This window comes from Hypanus sabinus, chromosome 13 (assembly GCF_030144855.1).
Source record: "Hypanus sabinus isolate sHypSab1 chromosome 13, sHypSab1.hap1, whole genome shotgun sequence".
NCBI lineage: Eukaryota > Metazoa > Chordata > Chondrichthyes > Myliobatiformes > Dasyatidae > Hypanus > Hypanus sabinus.
Genome location: NC_082718.1, coordinates 59459746 through 59474244, shown reverse-complemented (window position 1 = coordinate 59474244; position 14499 = coordinate 59459746). Strand labels below are relative to the sequence as shown.

The following is a 14499-nucleotide window of genomic DNA, read 5'->3' as shown; positions in this document are numbered from 1 at the left end:
TTCAGGATTCTTTTCAAGACCGTGACCTGGAGTTACATGCAAGCTTCAGTTCTTTGCGGGAATGGGTCCCATTCTTGGGGTTCCACGACTCACCACTATTCAACACGCCAAAGGTTCGGCCTGAGAATCTCGATCGTGTTCGGAAGCCTAAGATCTCGGGGCTCTGGAGACAGGCGGAGCAAGGGTCGGTGCCATGACAAGAGACTCGTGTATCATCCGGAAAATCTTTCGCTATGGGCCCGAAGATCCGAGGTCTTTGTGATCTTCGGGCACACAGCTCAAAAAAAGTGACTTTTGAGATCATAAACCAGCGGGTTGTTGTTATGTCTCTCGCCCGCTGTGAAAATGGGGGACACCTCTTTTGCGGAAAAAAAAGCATTCCAGGATGTATATATTGTATACATTCCTCTGACATTAAACTTGACCTTTGAACCTTAATGATGAAAGATACAGTGGCTCTGGTCAACAGATGCAGAGTAGATTCCCTAAGCGAGCAGCCCCCCCCCCCCCCACCATCTTGAGCCTGGTTTTCTCCTCGATGTTTACTGAGAAGATCAGAGTTTATTCAACAACATGAGGGAAACAAATGGAGATGTTCTGGAGAGGTCTCTGAACCCTTACAGTGTAAGGAGGTGGGCACATTCTCAAGGCTTGACCAAGTGAATTCTAGAGAAGGAATTGCAGTCCCTTGAAGAGATACTTGATTCAATGAAGTTTCCTAAAACTGTAAGATGGCTACATTTTTTTGTAAGAACAAAGCAAGGACAAGTCAAAGAACTACAGGCTGGTCAGCCTGACATCAGTACTGGGGATATTTCTTGGGGGGAGATTCTGAAGGACAGGATCTACCAGCATTCGCAAATAAGCTGATTGGGTGAAGCTGGCATGGTTTTGTGTGTGTAAAATTGTTTTGAATCACCTTTTGGAGTTTTATAGATGAGAGTGGGCAGTGGATTTTGTCCTCTTAGTCTTTAGCAAAGCTGTAGACAAGGACCCACATGGTAGCTTGCCTGGAAGGTTAGGTACCATGAAATCCAAGGTGACCTAGTTAGGTGGATTAGAGGAAGGTAGCAGAGGGAGGAAGCTGAAGGTTGTTGCTCAGAATGGAGGCCAGTGATTAGTGGTGTACTGCAGGGGTCGGTATTGGGGCACTTGTTATTCCCACTGCTAAACAAAGGCTCTTCATGGCGTGCGTCTCAAACAGCCTCTGACAACCAAGTCCAACTCCTGGCCTTCGCGTGTGGCATGGTTCAGATGCCTGGCGGAGCTGTTCTCACTGACAGGAGAAGGGGCAAAGGTGGACCACTGGCGCCTTAAAACCAGTTGCTCTGGGCAGATGGGGCTCGTTAAGCACGGATGGTAGCTCATCTAGGAGAGGGAAAACTCCCGATTTCAAACCTCCGCTGTCTTGCGGCTATACCCGCTCACGGGAAAGGCTTTGGGAGTAAACCCGGAGTCGGAGTTCCGAAGGCGGCTGACTGCTGTACCCAGCACCGACCGGCACGGCAACTCCTGCGACGCTGCTGGCACCAAACTGTATCGACTCTCGTCGCTCCTTTGGACCTGTCATCAGCATGGGGGGGGGGGGGGCCCACTGCATGGGAACAGACGGATCTCCATAGCAACTCTGCCCTGGCTAGCACCCTGGAGAAGTCACCCACGACTGACCGAGGCCACAGTTATAAATTATCTGAATGCGAATGCACAAGACTTGATCAGTAAGTTTCTGAATGACATGAAATTAAAAGGTTTTTGTTGATAATGAAGGTGTTTATAGATTCCAATGGGATCCTGATTAATTAGGGAAATGGGCTGACTGGAAAATGGATTTCAATATATAAGAAAGTGCAAAATGATGCACCTTGGCTAGTCAAACCTGTGCAGGGCTTATACTATGAATGGCAGGTCACCAGGGAAGGTAATGGAAAAGAAGGATTTAGGAGTAGAAGAGCATAGTTCTCTTGAAGCAGCATTGGTGGTGAAAAAGACATTTAACAGACTGGCCTTCTTCAGCCAGGGAGTCAGGGCATCATGCTGCGGTTGTACAAGTCACTGATAAGGCCATAACTGGAATACTGTGCACAGTATGCTCACCCTGTTTTAGGGAAGGTGCGACTAAACTGGAAAGAAGGCAGAAAAGATTTGAGGACGTTGCCAGGACTACTGCGTCTGAATTATGGAGAGAGGGTGACCAGGCTAGGTCTTTGTGCCTTGGCACGTAGTAGAACAAGGGCTGCCGTTATAAAGGTTAAAAATTCGTGGGGGATATAGATAAATGGATGGTAGCAGTCTTTTCCCCAAAGCAGGGCAGCCTAAAACTAGAGGGCACAGATTAGAGGTTAAGAGGGCAGAGATGTAAAAAGGGATTTGACTTGAGGGGTGGTGTGTATATGGAACAAGCTACCAGAAGAAATGTCTGAGGTAGGTACAATACTATCATTTAAGAAGCATTGGTTAGCACATGGAGGGACGGGGCAAAGAGGGAAATACATGAAACTGTGTGTAGCTATGTGGGCACCATGGTTCCCATAGACTCAATGGGCCAAAGGGCCTGAATCCAGGCTATTTATTCTATAAATCTGAGCCAAGTTGATGAAATGTAAATAAGAGTATTTTGGAAACAGCAGAACGAGGGGTGATAAAGCACAGCTGCAAAAAATACCACACTAAGTACATTTCCAACAGCTTATGGACTGATGTTTTCCAGTGGAAATGGGCCACACCCAGCAAGCAGTAACTGTTCTGTGACCCAGATGTTTCTGTGAGGGGTTTCTCACTATTTCAAACTGACTGTCCGTGGACATTTTCAATCTGAAGGTCTGGGGCCATTAACATCCAACAAAAGGAAGATGTGTTTGCCAGTGAGTAGTTGTACAAGAGTGTGTTATCGTAATGGTCTTCTAGAAGCTGTGACTTCAAATCAGGTCTGAACAGAAAGAATCACTGACGACACAACCTCACTTATTCAGCAGGCTGCTCTACATCTTAGCAACAATCTGGAGCTTCCCACAAAACTGGAAAGTTTTAATTTATCGGTGAGGACGGAGGAGAAACAGCATTTATCAGACAAAGGAAATGCAAAACGTGGCAGAGGTTGGCCTCCATTCATTCACAATATGGCACTGTGGATGGGACCTATCTGACCAGCTCACTTTACCCTGAGGAGGTGACACCACTGGGTCTTGACTACAAATTCCATGCAGCCAGCCCATGAGAGTCAGGGAGCACTGAAACAAGATGATAAGAGACATAGGTAGAGTGGACGTTTCCCCAGGGCAGAAATGGCTAATAGAAAGGCGAGGTGACTGGTGAAAGCATGGAGGGGGTGGGAGAGGCATCAGAAATAATTTCTTTACACGGAGAGTGGTGTGTGCTTGGAATACCCAGCCAGGGGTGGTGGTAGGGGCAGGTACATTAGGGGCATTTGAAGAACTCTTAGTGGGCACATGGCTGACAGAAAAATGGAGGGTTGTTGGCGGGGGAGGTGAGACTGATATTTGAGTAGGTTAGAAGGTGCGCAGAATTTTGTGGGACAAAGGGCCAATACTGTGCAGCAATGTTCCATATTCTAAGTCCTTGCTGACCTGTTAATCTTATTTTCTTCTCCCCACATTCCCATTAACTCTCCCCCAGATTCTATCACTCACCCACACTGATTTACAGCGGCCAATCCACTCGTTTCCACTTCACAGCATGGCAGGATTACAGATGAGCAGTCCCCTCGCTATGGGAGATCAGAACAAAGACTAACCAACCAGTCGAGTCGTGCTGTCACAAGCCGAGTCAACCGAAAGGCAGCAGGTCCCCATCAACCTCTGCTGCAAAGATCAAACTTGAGGCTATCGCAGTGTTGACCCTGTGTGGTAAAATACGGGGCAAGCTCCGAGCATTTTTACCCCTCCCCCCCAACATTGAGAATGCAGTGGGAATCCGTTCACCATAAGTTATAAGGAGGATGGAATGATTAGAAGGAAGCCTGCTTTGTCTTGTTCCCATCACCAGATGCAGGCTGACTCTGTATGTGTGGTTCTGGGCTCCATTACAAGAGGGAATTTATAAGTATGTTGCCAGGACTTGGACCTCAAATATAGGGAAAGGCTGAATAAATTAGGACTTTATTCCCCAAGCACAATTTTGCCTACTCAGAATGCAAGAGGCCATTCAGCACATCAGCTCTATACTAGCCACTGGCAGACCATCCATCCTCAGGTCCGTTTCCCCTCTCCTTATTTCCCTGTACCAATGAAAATCCTCTCTCTCGTGCCCATTAAATTCCTCTGCGATTCCTTTTTCCTTTCACCTACACTACTTTTTATTTATTTAGAGATAGAGCACGATAACAGGGTCTCCTGACCAAATGTGCCCATGACGCCCAATTATAGCCATGTGACCAATAAACCTACTTTCCCTATAACTCAGGTCAAGTCCCAGCAACATATTTATAAATTTTCTCTGTAGTCTTTCAAACTCGTGGAAATCTTCCCTGCTGGTAGATGACCAGAACTACACAGAATACTCCAAATTAGGCCTCACCAATGTCTGATAGAGCTTCAACATAACATCCCATCTTCTGTACGCGATGCTTTGAGTATGATTTATGCAGCAGAAGACAATCACAGCTTTGAAAGTTGCTGAATACGTAAGATACTGAAATCATAAAAGGATATTCCGTTTAATGTAAACTGTGATTGCTGGAAAATACACTTGGCTTCACTGCATCTTCCTCCAGCACACGTTGAGTCATCAAAAATAACATTCTTTACTGATTACACTCCCCATTACAAATATTAACTCCCTGTTCCAAAGCAATGATCAAACCACTTGTGCAGTGCACAGATTTAGACAAGTAAAGCATTATGCTCAGAGTTAGTCAAATATGGTCAGCACACTGACAGAGGAACTCTCAATCCTTGCTGGTTGTAGGGGCCAAAGTTTCTTCATTAACTAGCATAAACCTCGATGGTTGAGAAACGCTGGCTAATAAAGCTATTTGGTGACCAGAAGACCTCCAGGGACTCGTAATCCACTTAGAACCAGGAATTTTAAAGCTTCAGGTAATACAAAAGCTGAAGGCTGGAGGCCAAAGAAAATGGACCATCCTGGGGATAGAGGACTGCATACGCTGGTGGGTGGGAGGAACGGCGCTCGTTTTTTAGGTGTTGTCTTGTTGCTTAGTACATTCTATTTTGTTGTGTTCTGTGCGGTTCTGCTGAGCACGGTGAGCACGCCATGTTGGCAACATTTGCAGGCTGCCCCCAGCTCACCCTTGGTTATTAACACAAATGATACTCTTCACTGTATGGTGCTAAGCCATGTGATAAATAAATCTGAATCTGAACCTTCCTCACTCAGTTCAAAGTCAGTCTTGCACCTTATCTGCCAGGATATGGTGGGAGAAGAGCTGTGGGTCTGCACAGTCTTACAGCAAGGAAACAGGGCCTTGGACTCACTGCAGCCTATCAATCACCTGCATACACTGATCCAACTCCAATACCGCTTTACTCTCCCTACGTTGCCATCAACACCCCGCACACTCCAATACTCTCCTCTACAGTAGGGACACTTCAACAGCGGCCAATTCACCTGTAACTATCTCCAGGAGGCAAACTGCTTGAGCACCTTCACTCCATCCGCACAAAAGGAGGGATTTCCTGGTGACCATCCATTTTAATTCTATTTCCCATTCCAATATGCCAGTCCACGGCTGCCTCTCCTGCCAGGATGAGACCACTCCCATGTTGGAAGGGCAACATCTTATATTCCTTCTGGGTAGCCCCCAACCTGATGGCATGAATATCGATTTCTCAAACTTCCAATAATTTCTCCCCCTTCCACTTCTCTCTTTTCCCATTCTCTTCTTGCTCCCCTCTTACTCCTTCTCTTCTCCTTAGCTGGCCATCATCTCCCAGTCCTCTCCTATGAGACTCCTCCAGCTTCAGCCCAATACCTCTCCCGTCCAACAACTCCAGCTCCCCACCTGCCCATCACCTCCCTTTTTCCCATCACTCATTCTCCTATCAGATTCCTCCTCCATTGAGTCCTTTACCTCTCCTATGGAACACCTCCCAGCTTCTCACTTCGTCCCCCTCCCCAACCCACCTACCTTCCTCCTCACCTGGTCTCACCCATCAAATGCCAGCTTGAACTCCTCCCCTCCCCTCCCCATTTTCTTATTCTGGCTTCTGCCCCCTTCACTTCCAGTCCAGCTTGGCCCAAAACGTCGAACGTTTATTCTTCTCAGAATCAGAATCAGGTTTATTATCACCGGCATGTGATGTGAAATTTGTTAACTTAGCAGCAGCAGTTCATTGCAATACATAATCTAGCAGAGAGAGAAAAATAATGATAATAATAAATAAAATAAAACATAATAAATAAACAAGTAAATCAATTACTTATATTGAATAGATTTTTTTAAAAAGTGCAAAAACAGAAATACTCTATATTTTAAAAAAGTGAGGTAGAGTCCAAAGATTCAATGTCCGTTTAGGAATTGGATGGCAGAGGGGAAGAAGCTGTTCCTGAATCGCTGAGTGTGTGCTTCAGGCTTCTGTACCTCCTGCCTGATGGTAACTGAGAAAAGAGCATGCCCTGGGTGGTGGGGGTCCTTAATAATGGACATTGCCTTTCTGAGACACCTCTCCCTGAAGATGTCCTGAGTACTTTGTAGGCTAGTGATCAAGATGGAGCTGACTAGTTTAACAACCTTCTTTCGGTCCTGTGCAGTAGTCCCTCTGTACCAGACAGTGATGCAGCTTGTCAGGATGTTCTCCATGGTATGTATAGAAGTTTTTGACAAACCATAGATCCTGCCTGATCTGCTGAGTTCCTTCAGCATTTTGCATGTTGTTCTGGATTTCCAGCATTTGCAGAATCTTGTATTTATAATTTGCTGCAAACAAATGGAACCCTTCTTACCGTGGCATCAATGTTGGGGGTCCACTCCTTTTACGTGAACACTTCGCTGAATTTAAATTCCTGTCAATATTCACTATTGACTTACTGTCTCATCACACTTGGAATAAACCCACAATAAGATCAATACTCAGTCATCTTGAAACACAGGATTCAATGAAGACTGACCCCCAGCCTTAATCTCAAGCAACAGTCCAGGAAGGAGGACAGTCTACATGGTGCCTGTTGCATCCGTGGTCACAGAGTCAGAAGGTTGTTGGTAATTCTCTGGGTGAATCTCTGATGTTATACAGTGAGAGAGAGCTGAAGGGCAGGGGTGAATCTCTGATGTTATACAGTGAGAGAGCTGAAGGGCAGGGGTGAATCTCTGATGTTATACAGTGAGAGAGCTGAAGGGCAGGGGTGAATCTCTGATGTTATACAGTGAGAGAGAGCTGAAGGGCAGGGGTGAATCTCTGATGTTATACAGTGAGAGAGAGCTGAAGGGCAGGGGTGAATCTCTGATGTTATACAGTGAGAGAGAGCTGAAGGGCAGGGGTGAATCTCTGATGTTATACAGTGAGAGAGAGCTGAAGGGCAGGGGTGAATCTCTGATGTTATACAGTGAGAGAGCTGAAGGGCAGGGGTGAATCTCTGATGTTATACAGTGAGGGAGAGCTGAAGGGCAGGGGTGAATCTCTGATGTTATACAGTGAGAGAGAGCTGAAGGGCAGGGGTGAATCTCTGATGTTATACAGTGAGAGAGAGCTGAAGGGCAGGGGTGAATCTCTGATGTTACACAGTGAGAGAGCTGAAGGGCAGGGGTGAATCTCTGATGTTACACAGTGAGAGAGCTGAAGGGCAGGGGTGAATCTCTGATGTTACACAGTGAGAGAGAGCTGAAGGGCAGGGGTGAATCTCTGATGTTATACACTGAGAGAGAGCTGAAGGGCAGGGGTGAATCTCTGATGTTATACAGTGAGAGAGCTGAAGGGCAGGGGTGAATCTCTGATGTTACACAGTGAGAGAGCTGAAGGGCAGGGGTGAATCTCTGATGTTATACACTGAGAGAGAGCTGAAGGGCAGGGGTGAATCTCTGATGTTATACAGTGAGAGAGCTGAAGGGCAGGGGTGAATCTCTGATGTTACACAGTGAGAGAGCTGAAGGGCAGGGGTGAATCTCTGATGTTATACAGTGAGAGAGAGCTGAAGGGCAGGGGTGAATCTCTGATGTTATACAGTGAGAGAGAGCTGAAGGGCAGGGGTGAATCTCTGATGTTATACAGTGAGAGAGAGCTGAAGGGCAGGGGTGAATCTCTGATGTTATACAGTGAGAGAGAGCTGAAGGGCAGGGGTGAATCTCTGATGTTATACAGTGAGAGAGCTGAAGGGCAGGGGTGAATCTCTGATGTTATACAGTGAGAGAGCTGAAGGGCAGGGGTGAATCTCTGATGTTACACAGTGAGAGAGCTGAAGGGCAGGGGTGAATCTCTGATGTTATACAGTGAGAGAGAGCTGAAGGGCAGGGGTGAATCTCTGATGTTATACAGTGAGAGAGCTGAAGGGCAGGGGTGAATCTCTGATGTTATACAGTGAGAGAGCTGAAGGGCAGGGGTGAATCTCTGATGTTATACAGTGAGAGAGCTGAAGGGCAGGGGTGAATCTCTGATGTTACACAGTGAGAGAGCTGAAGGGCAGGGGTGAATCTCTGATGTTATACAGTGAGAGAGCTGAAGGGCAGGGGTGAATCTCTGATATACAGTGAGAGAGAGCTGAAGGGCAGGGGTGAATCTCTGATGTTACACAGTGAGAGAGCTGAAGGGCAGGGGTGAATCTCTGATGTTACACAGTGAGAGAGCTGAAGGGCAGGGGTGAATCTCTGATGTTATACAGTGAGAGAGCTGAAGGGCAGGGGTGAATCTCTGATGTTATACAGTGAGAGAGAGCTGAAGGGCAGGGGTGAATCTCTGATGTTATACAGTGAGAGAGCTGAAGGGCAGGGGTGAATCTCTGATGTTATACAGTGAGAGAGAGCTGAAGGGCAGGGGTGAATCTCTGATGTTATACAGTGAGAGAGCTGAAGGGCAGGGGTGAATCTCTGATGTTACACAGTGAGAGAGCTGAAGGGCAGGGGTGAATCTCTGATGTTATACAGTGAGAGAGCTGAAGGGCAGGGGTGAATCTCTGATGTTATACAGTGAGGGAGAGCTGAAGGGCAGGGGTGAATCTCTGATGTTATACAGTGAGAGAGCTGAAGGGCAGGGGTGAATCACTGATGTTACACAGTGAGAGAGCTGAAGGGCAGGGGTGAATCTCTGATGTTATACACTGAGAGAGAGCTGAAGGGCAGGGGTGAATCTCTGATGTTATACACTGAGAGAGAGCTGAAGGGCAGGGGTGAATCTCTGATGTTATACAGTGAGAGAGCTGAAGGGCAGGGGTGAATCTCTGATGTTATACAGTGAGAGAGAGCTGAAGGGCAGGGGTGAATCTCTGATGTTATACAGTGAGAGAGAGCTGAAGGGCAGGGGTGAATCTCTGATGTTATACAGTGAGAGAGCTGAAGGGCAGGGGTGAATCTCTGATGTTATACAGTGAGAGAGCTGAAGGGCAGGGGTGAATCTCTGATGTTACACAGTGAGAGAGCTGAAGGGCAGGGGTGAATCTCTGATGTTATACAGTGAGAGAGAGCTGAAGGGCAGGGGTGAATCTCTGATGTTACACACTGAGAGAGAGCTGAAGGGCAGGGGTGAATCTCTGATGTTATACAGTGAGAGAGCTGAAGGGCAGGGGTGAATCTCTGATGTTATACAGTGAGAGAGAGCTGAAGGGCAGGGGTGAATCTCTGATGTTACACAGTGAGAGAGCTGAAGGGCAGGGGTGAATCTCTGATGTTACACAGTGAGAGAGCTGAAGGGCAGGGGTGAATCTCTGATGTTATACAGTGAGAGAGAGCTGAAGGGCAGGGGTGAATCTCTGATGTTATACAGTGAGAGAGAGCTGAAGGGCAGGGGTGAATCTCTGATGTTACACAGTGAGAGAGCTGAAGGGCAGGGGTGAATCTCTGATGTTATACACTGAGAGAGCTGAAGGGCAGGGGTGAATCTCTGATGTTATACAGTGAGAGAGCTGAAGGGCAGGGGTGAATCTCTGATGTTATACAGTGAGAGAGCTGAAGGGCAGGGGTGAATCTCTGATGTTACACAGTGAGAGAGCTGAAGGGCAGGGGTGAATCTCTGATGTTATACAGTGAGAGAGCTGAAGGGCAGGGGTGAATCTCTGATGTTATACAGTGAGAGAGAGCTGAAGGGCAGGGGTGAATCTCTGATGTTATACAGTGAGAGAGCTGAAGGGCAGGGGTGAATCTCTGATATACAGTGAGAGAGCTGAAGGGCAGGGGTGAATCTCTGATGTTATACACTGAGAGAGAGCTGAAGGGCAGGGGTGAATCTCTGATATACAGTGAGAGAGCTGAAGGGCAGGGGTGAATCTCTGATGTTATACACTGAGAGAGCTGAAGGGCAGGGGTGAATCTCTGATGTTATACAGTGAGAGAGCTGAAGGGCAGGGGTGAATCTCTGATGTTATACAGTGAGAGAGCTGAAGGGCAGGGGTGAATCTCTGATGTTATACAGTGAGAGAGAGCTGAAGGGCAGGGGTGAATCTCTGATGTTATACAGTGAGAGAGAGCTGAAGGGCAGGGGTGAATCTCTGATGTTATACAGTGAGAGAGCTGAAGGGCAGGGGTGAATCTCTGATGTTATACAGTGAGAGAGCTGAAGGGCAGGGGTGAATCTCTGATGTTATACAGTGAGAGAGCTGAAGGGCAGGGGTGAATCTCTGATGTTACACAGTGAGAGAGAGCTGAAGGGCAGGGGTGAATCTCTGATGTTATACAGTGAGAGAGCTGAAGGGCAGGGGTGAATCTCTGATGTTATACAGTGAGAGAGAGCTGAAGGGCAGGGGTGAATCTCTGATGTTACACAGTGAGAGAGAGCTGAAGGGCAGGGGTGAATCTCTGATGTTACACAGTGAGAGAGCTGAAGGGCAGGGGTGAATCTCTGATGTTACACAGTGAGAGAGAGCTGAAGGGCAGGGGTGAATCTCTGATGTTATACAGTGAGAGAGAGCTGAAGGGCAGGGGTGAATCTCTGATGTTACACAGTGAGAGAGAGCTGAAGGGCAGGGGTGAATCTCTGATGTTATACAGTGAGAGAGAGCTGAAGGGCAGGGGTGAATCTCTGATGTTATACAGTGAGAGAGCTGAAGGGCAGGGGTGAATCTCTGATGTTATACAGTGAGAGAGCTGAAGGGCAGGGGTGAATCTCTGATGTTATACAGTGAGAGAGCTGAAGGGCAGGGGTGAATCTCTGATGTTATACAGTGAGAGAGAGCTGAAGGGCAGGGGTGAATCTCTGATGTTATACAGTGAGAGAGAGCTGAAGGGCAGGGGTGAATCTCTGATGTTACACAGTGAGAGAGAGCTGAAGGGCAGGGGTGAATCTCTGATGTTACACAGTGAGAGAGCTGAAGGGCAGGGGTGAATCTCTGATGTTACACAGTGAGAGAGCTGAAGGGCAGGGGTGAATCTCTGATGTTACACAGTGAGAGAGAGCTGAAGGGCAGGGGTGAATCTCTGATGTTATACAGTGAGAGAGAGCTGAAGGGCAGGGGTGAATCTCTGATGTTATACAGTGAGAGAGCTGAAGGGCAGGGGTGAATCTCTGATGTTACACAGTGAGAGAGCTGAAGGGCAGGGGTGAATCTCTGATGTTACACAGTGAGAGAGCTGAAGGGCAGGGGTGAATCTCTGATGTTATACAGTGAGAGAGAGCTGAAGGGCAGGGGTGAATCTCTGATGTTATACAGTGAGAGAGAGCTGAAGGGCAGGGGTGAATCTCTGATGTTATACAGTGAGAGAGCTGAAGGGCAGGGGTGAATCTCTGATGTTATACAGTGAGAGAGCTGAAGGGCAGGGGTGAATCTCTGATGTTACACAGTGAGAGAGCTGAAGGGCAGGGGTGAATCTCTGATGTTATACAGTGAGAGAGCTGAAGGGCAGGGGTGAATCTCTGATGTTATACAGTGAGAGAGCTGAAGGGCAGGGGTGAATCTCTGATGTTATACAGTGAGAGAGAGCTGAAGGGCAGGGGTGAATCTCTGATGTTATACAGTGAGAGAGAGCTGAAGGGCAGGGGTGAATCTCTGATATACAGTGAGAGAGCTGAAGGGCAGGGGTGAATCTCTGATGTTACACAGTGAGAGAGAGCTGAAGGGCAGGGGTGAATCTCTGATGTTATACAGTGAGAGAGAGCTGAAGGGCAGGGGTGAATCTCTGATATACAGTGAGAGAGCTGAAGGGCAGGGTGAATCTCTGATGTTACACAGTGAGAGAGAGCTGAAGGGCAGGGGTGAATCTCTGATGTTATACAGTGAGAGAGCTGAAGGGCAGGGGTGAATCTCTGATGTTACACAGTGAGAGAGCTGAAGGGCAGGGTGAATCTCTGATGTTATACAGTGAGAGAGCTGAAGGGCAGGGGTGAATCTCTGATGTTATACAGTGAGAGAGAGCTGAAGGGCAGGGGTGAATCTCTGATGTTACACAGTGAGAGAGCTGAAGGGCAGGGGTGAATCTCTGATGTTATACAGTGAGAGAGAGCTGAAGGGCAGGGGTGAATCTCTGATGTTATACAGTGAGAGAGCTGAAGGGCAGGGGTGAATCTCTGATGTTATACAGTGAGAGAGAGCTGAAGGGCAGGGGTGAATCTCTGATGTTACACAGTGAGAGAGCTGAAGGGCAGGGGTGAATCTCTGATGTTATACAGTGAGAGAGAGCTGAAGGGCAGGGGTGAATCTCTGATGTTACACAGTGAGAGAGCTGAAGGGCAGGGGTGAATCTCTGATGTTACACTGAGAGAGAGCTGAAGGGCAGGGGTGAATCTCTGATGTTATACAGTGAGAGAGCTGAAGGGCAGGGGTGAATCTCTGATGTTATACAGTGAGAGAGAGCTGAAGGGCAGGGGTGAATCTCTGATGTTACACAGTGAGAGAGCTGAAGGGCAGGGGTGAATCTCTGATGTTACACTGAGAGAGAGCTGAAGGGCAGGGGTGAATCTCTGATGTTATACACTGAGAGAGCTGAAGGGCAGGGGTGAATCTCTGATGTTATACAGTGAGAGAGCTGAAGGGCAGGGGTGAATCTCTGATGTTATACAGTGAGAGAGCTGAAGGGCAGGGGTGAATCTCTGATGTTACACAGTGAGAGAGCTGAAGGGCAGGGGTGAATCTCTGATGTTATACAGTGAGAGAGCTGAAGGGCAGGGGTGAATCTCTGATGTTATACAGTGAGAGAGCTGAAGGGCAGGGGTGAATCTCTGATGTTACACAGTGAGAGAGAGCTGAAGGGCAGGGGTGAATCTCTGATGTTATACACTGAGAGAGCTGAAGGGCAGGGGTGAATCTCTGATATACAGTGAGAGAGCTGAAGGGCAGGGGTGAATCTCTGATGTTATACAGTGAGAGAGAGCTGAAGGGCAGGGGTGAATCTCTGATGTTATACACTGAGAGAGCTGAAGGGCAGGGGTGAATCTCTGATATACAGTGAGAGAGCTGAAGGGCAGGGGTGAATCTCTGATGTTATACAGTGAGAGAGAGCTGAAGGGCAGGGGTGAATCTCTGATGTTATACAGTGAGAGAGAGCTGAAGGGCAGGGGTGAATCTCTGATGTTACACAGTGAGAGAGAGCTGAAGGGCAGGGGTGAATCTCTGATGTTACACAGTGAGAGAGCTGAAGGGCAGGGGTGAATCTCTGATGTTATACAGTGAGAGAGCTGAAGGGCAGGGGTGAATCTCTGATGTTATACAGTGAGAGAGCTGAAGGGCAGGGGTGAATCTCTGATGTTATACAGTGAGAGAGCTGAAGGGCAGGGGTGAATCTCTGATGTTATACAGTGAGAGAGCTGAAGGGCAGGGGTGAATCTCTGATGTTATACAGTGAGAGAGAGCTGAAGGGCAGGGGTGAATCTCTGATGTTATACAGTGAGAGAGCTGAAGGGCAGGGGTGAATCTCTGATGTTATACAGTGAGAGAGCTGAAGGGCAGGGTGAATCTCTGATGTTATACAGTGAGAGAGCTGAAGGGCAGGGGTGAATCTCTGATGTTATACAGTGAGAGAGCTGAAGGGCAGGGGTGAATCTCTGATGTTATACAGTGAGAGAGCTGAAGGGCAGGGGTGAATCTCTGATGTTATACAGTGAGAGAGCTGAAGGGCAGGGGTGAATCTCTGATGTTATACAGTGAGAGAGCTGAAGGGCAGGGGTGAATCTCTGATGTTATACAGTGAGAGAGAGCTGAAGGGCAGGGGTGAATCTCTGATGTTATACAGTGAGAGAGCTGAAGGGCAGGGGTGAATCTCTGATGTTATACAGTGAGAGAGCTGAAGGGCAGGTGAATCTCTGATGTTATACAGTGAGAGAGCTGAAGGGCAGGGGTGAATCTCTGATGTTATACAGTGAGAGAGCTGAAGGGCAGGGTGAATCTCTGATGTTATACAGTGAGAGAGCTGAAGGGCAGGGGTGAATCTCTGATGTTATACACGTGAGAGAG

The 14499-nt window shown here is 47.7% G+C and overlaps 1 protein-coding gene and 1 long non-coding RNA gene across 9 annotated transcripts in view; one reads left to right on the top strand and one right to left on the bottom strand.

The window, feature by feature from the left end:
• Nucleotides 1-14499, bottom strand: part of rassf8b (Ras association domain family member 8b) — a 170614-nt gene that overhangs the window by 97716 nt on the left and 58399 nt on the right. For 2 of the 8 annotated variants that reach the window (XM_059987712.1, XM_059987713.1), the window contains exon 3: nucleotides 4534-4647. The exons of the other annotated variants lie outside the window; for them this stretch is intronic. The gene's annotated coding sequence lies outside the window, so the exon portion shown is untranslated. The remainder of the gene's footprint in view (nucleotides 1-4533; nucleotides 4648-14499) is intronic. 8 annotated transcript variants of the gene reach the window in all.
• The window catches only part of LOC132403902 (uncharacterized), a 44982-nt gene continuing 35159 nt past the window's right edge, over nucleotides 4677-14499 (top strand). The window contains exon 1 of the long non-coding RNA XR_009515386.1: nucleotides 4677-5054. This is a non-coding gene — a long non-coding RNA (uncharacterized LOC132403902). The remainder of the gene's footprint in view (nucleotides 5055-14499) is intronic.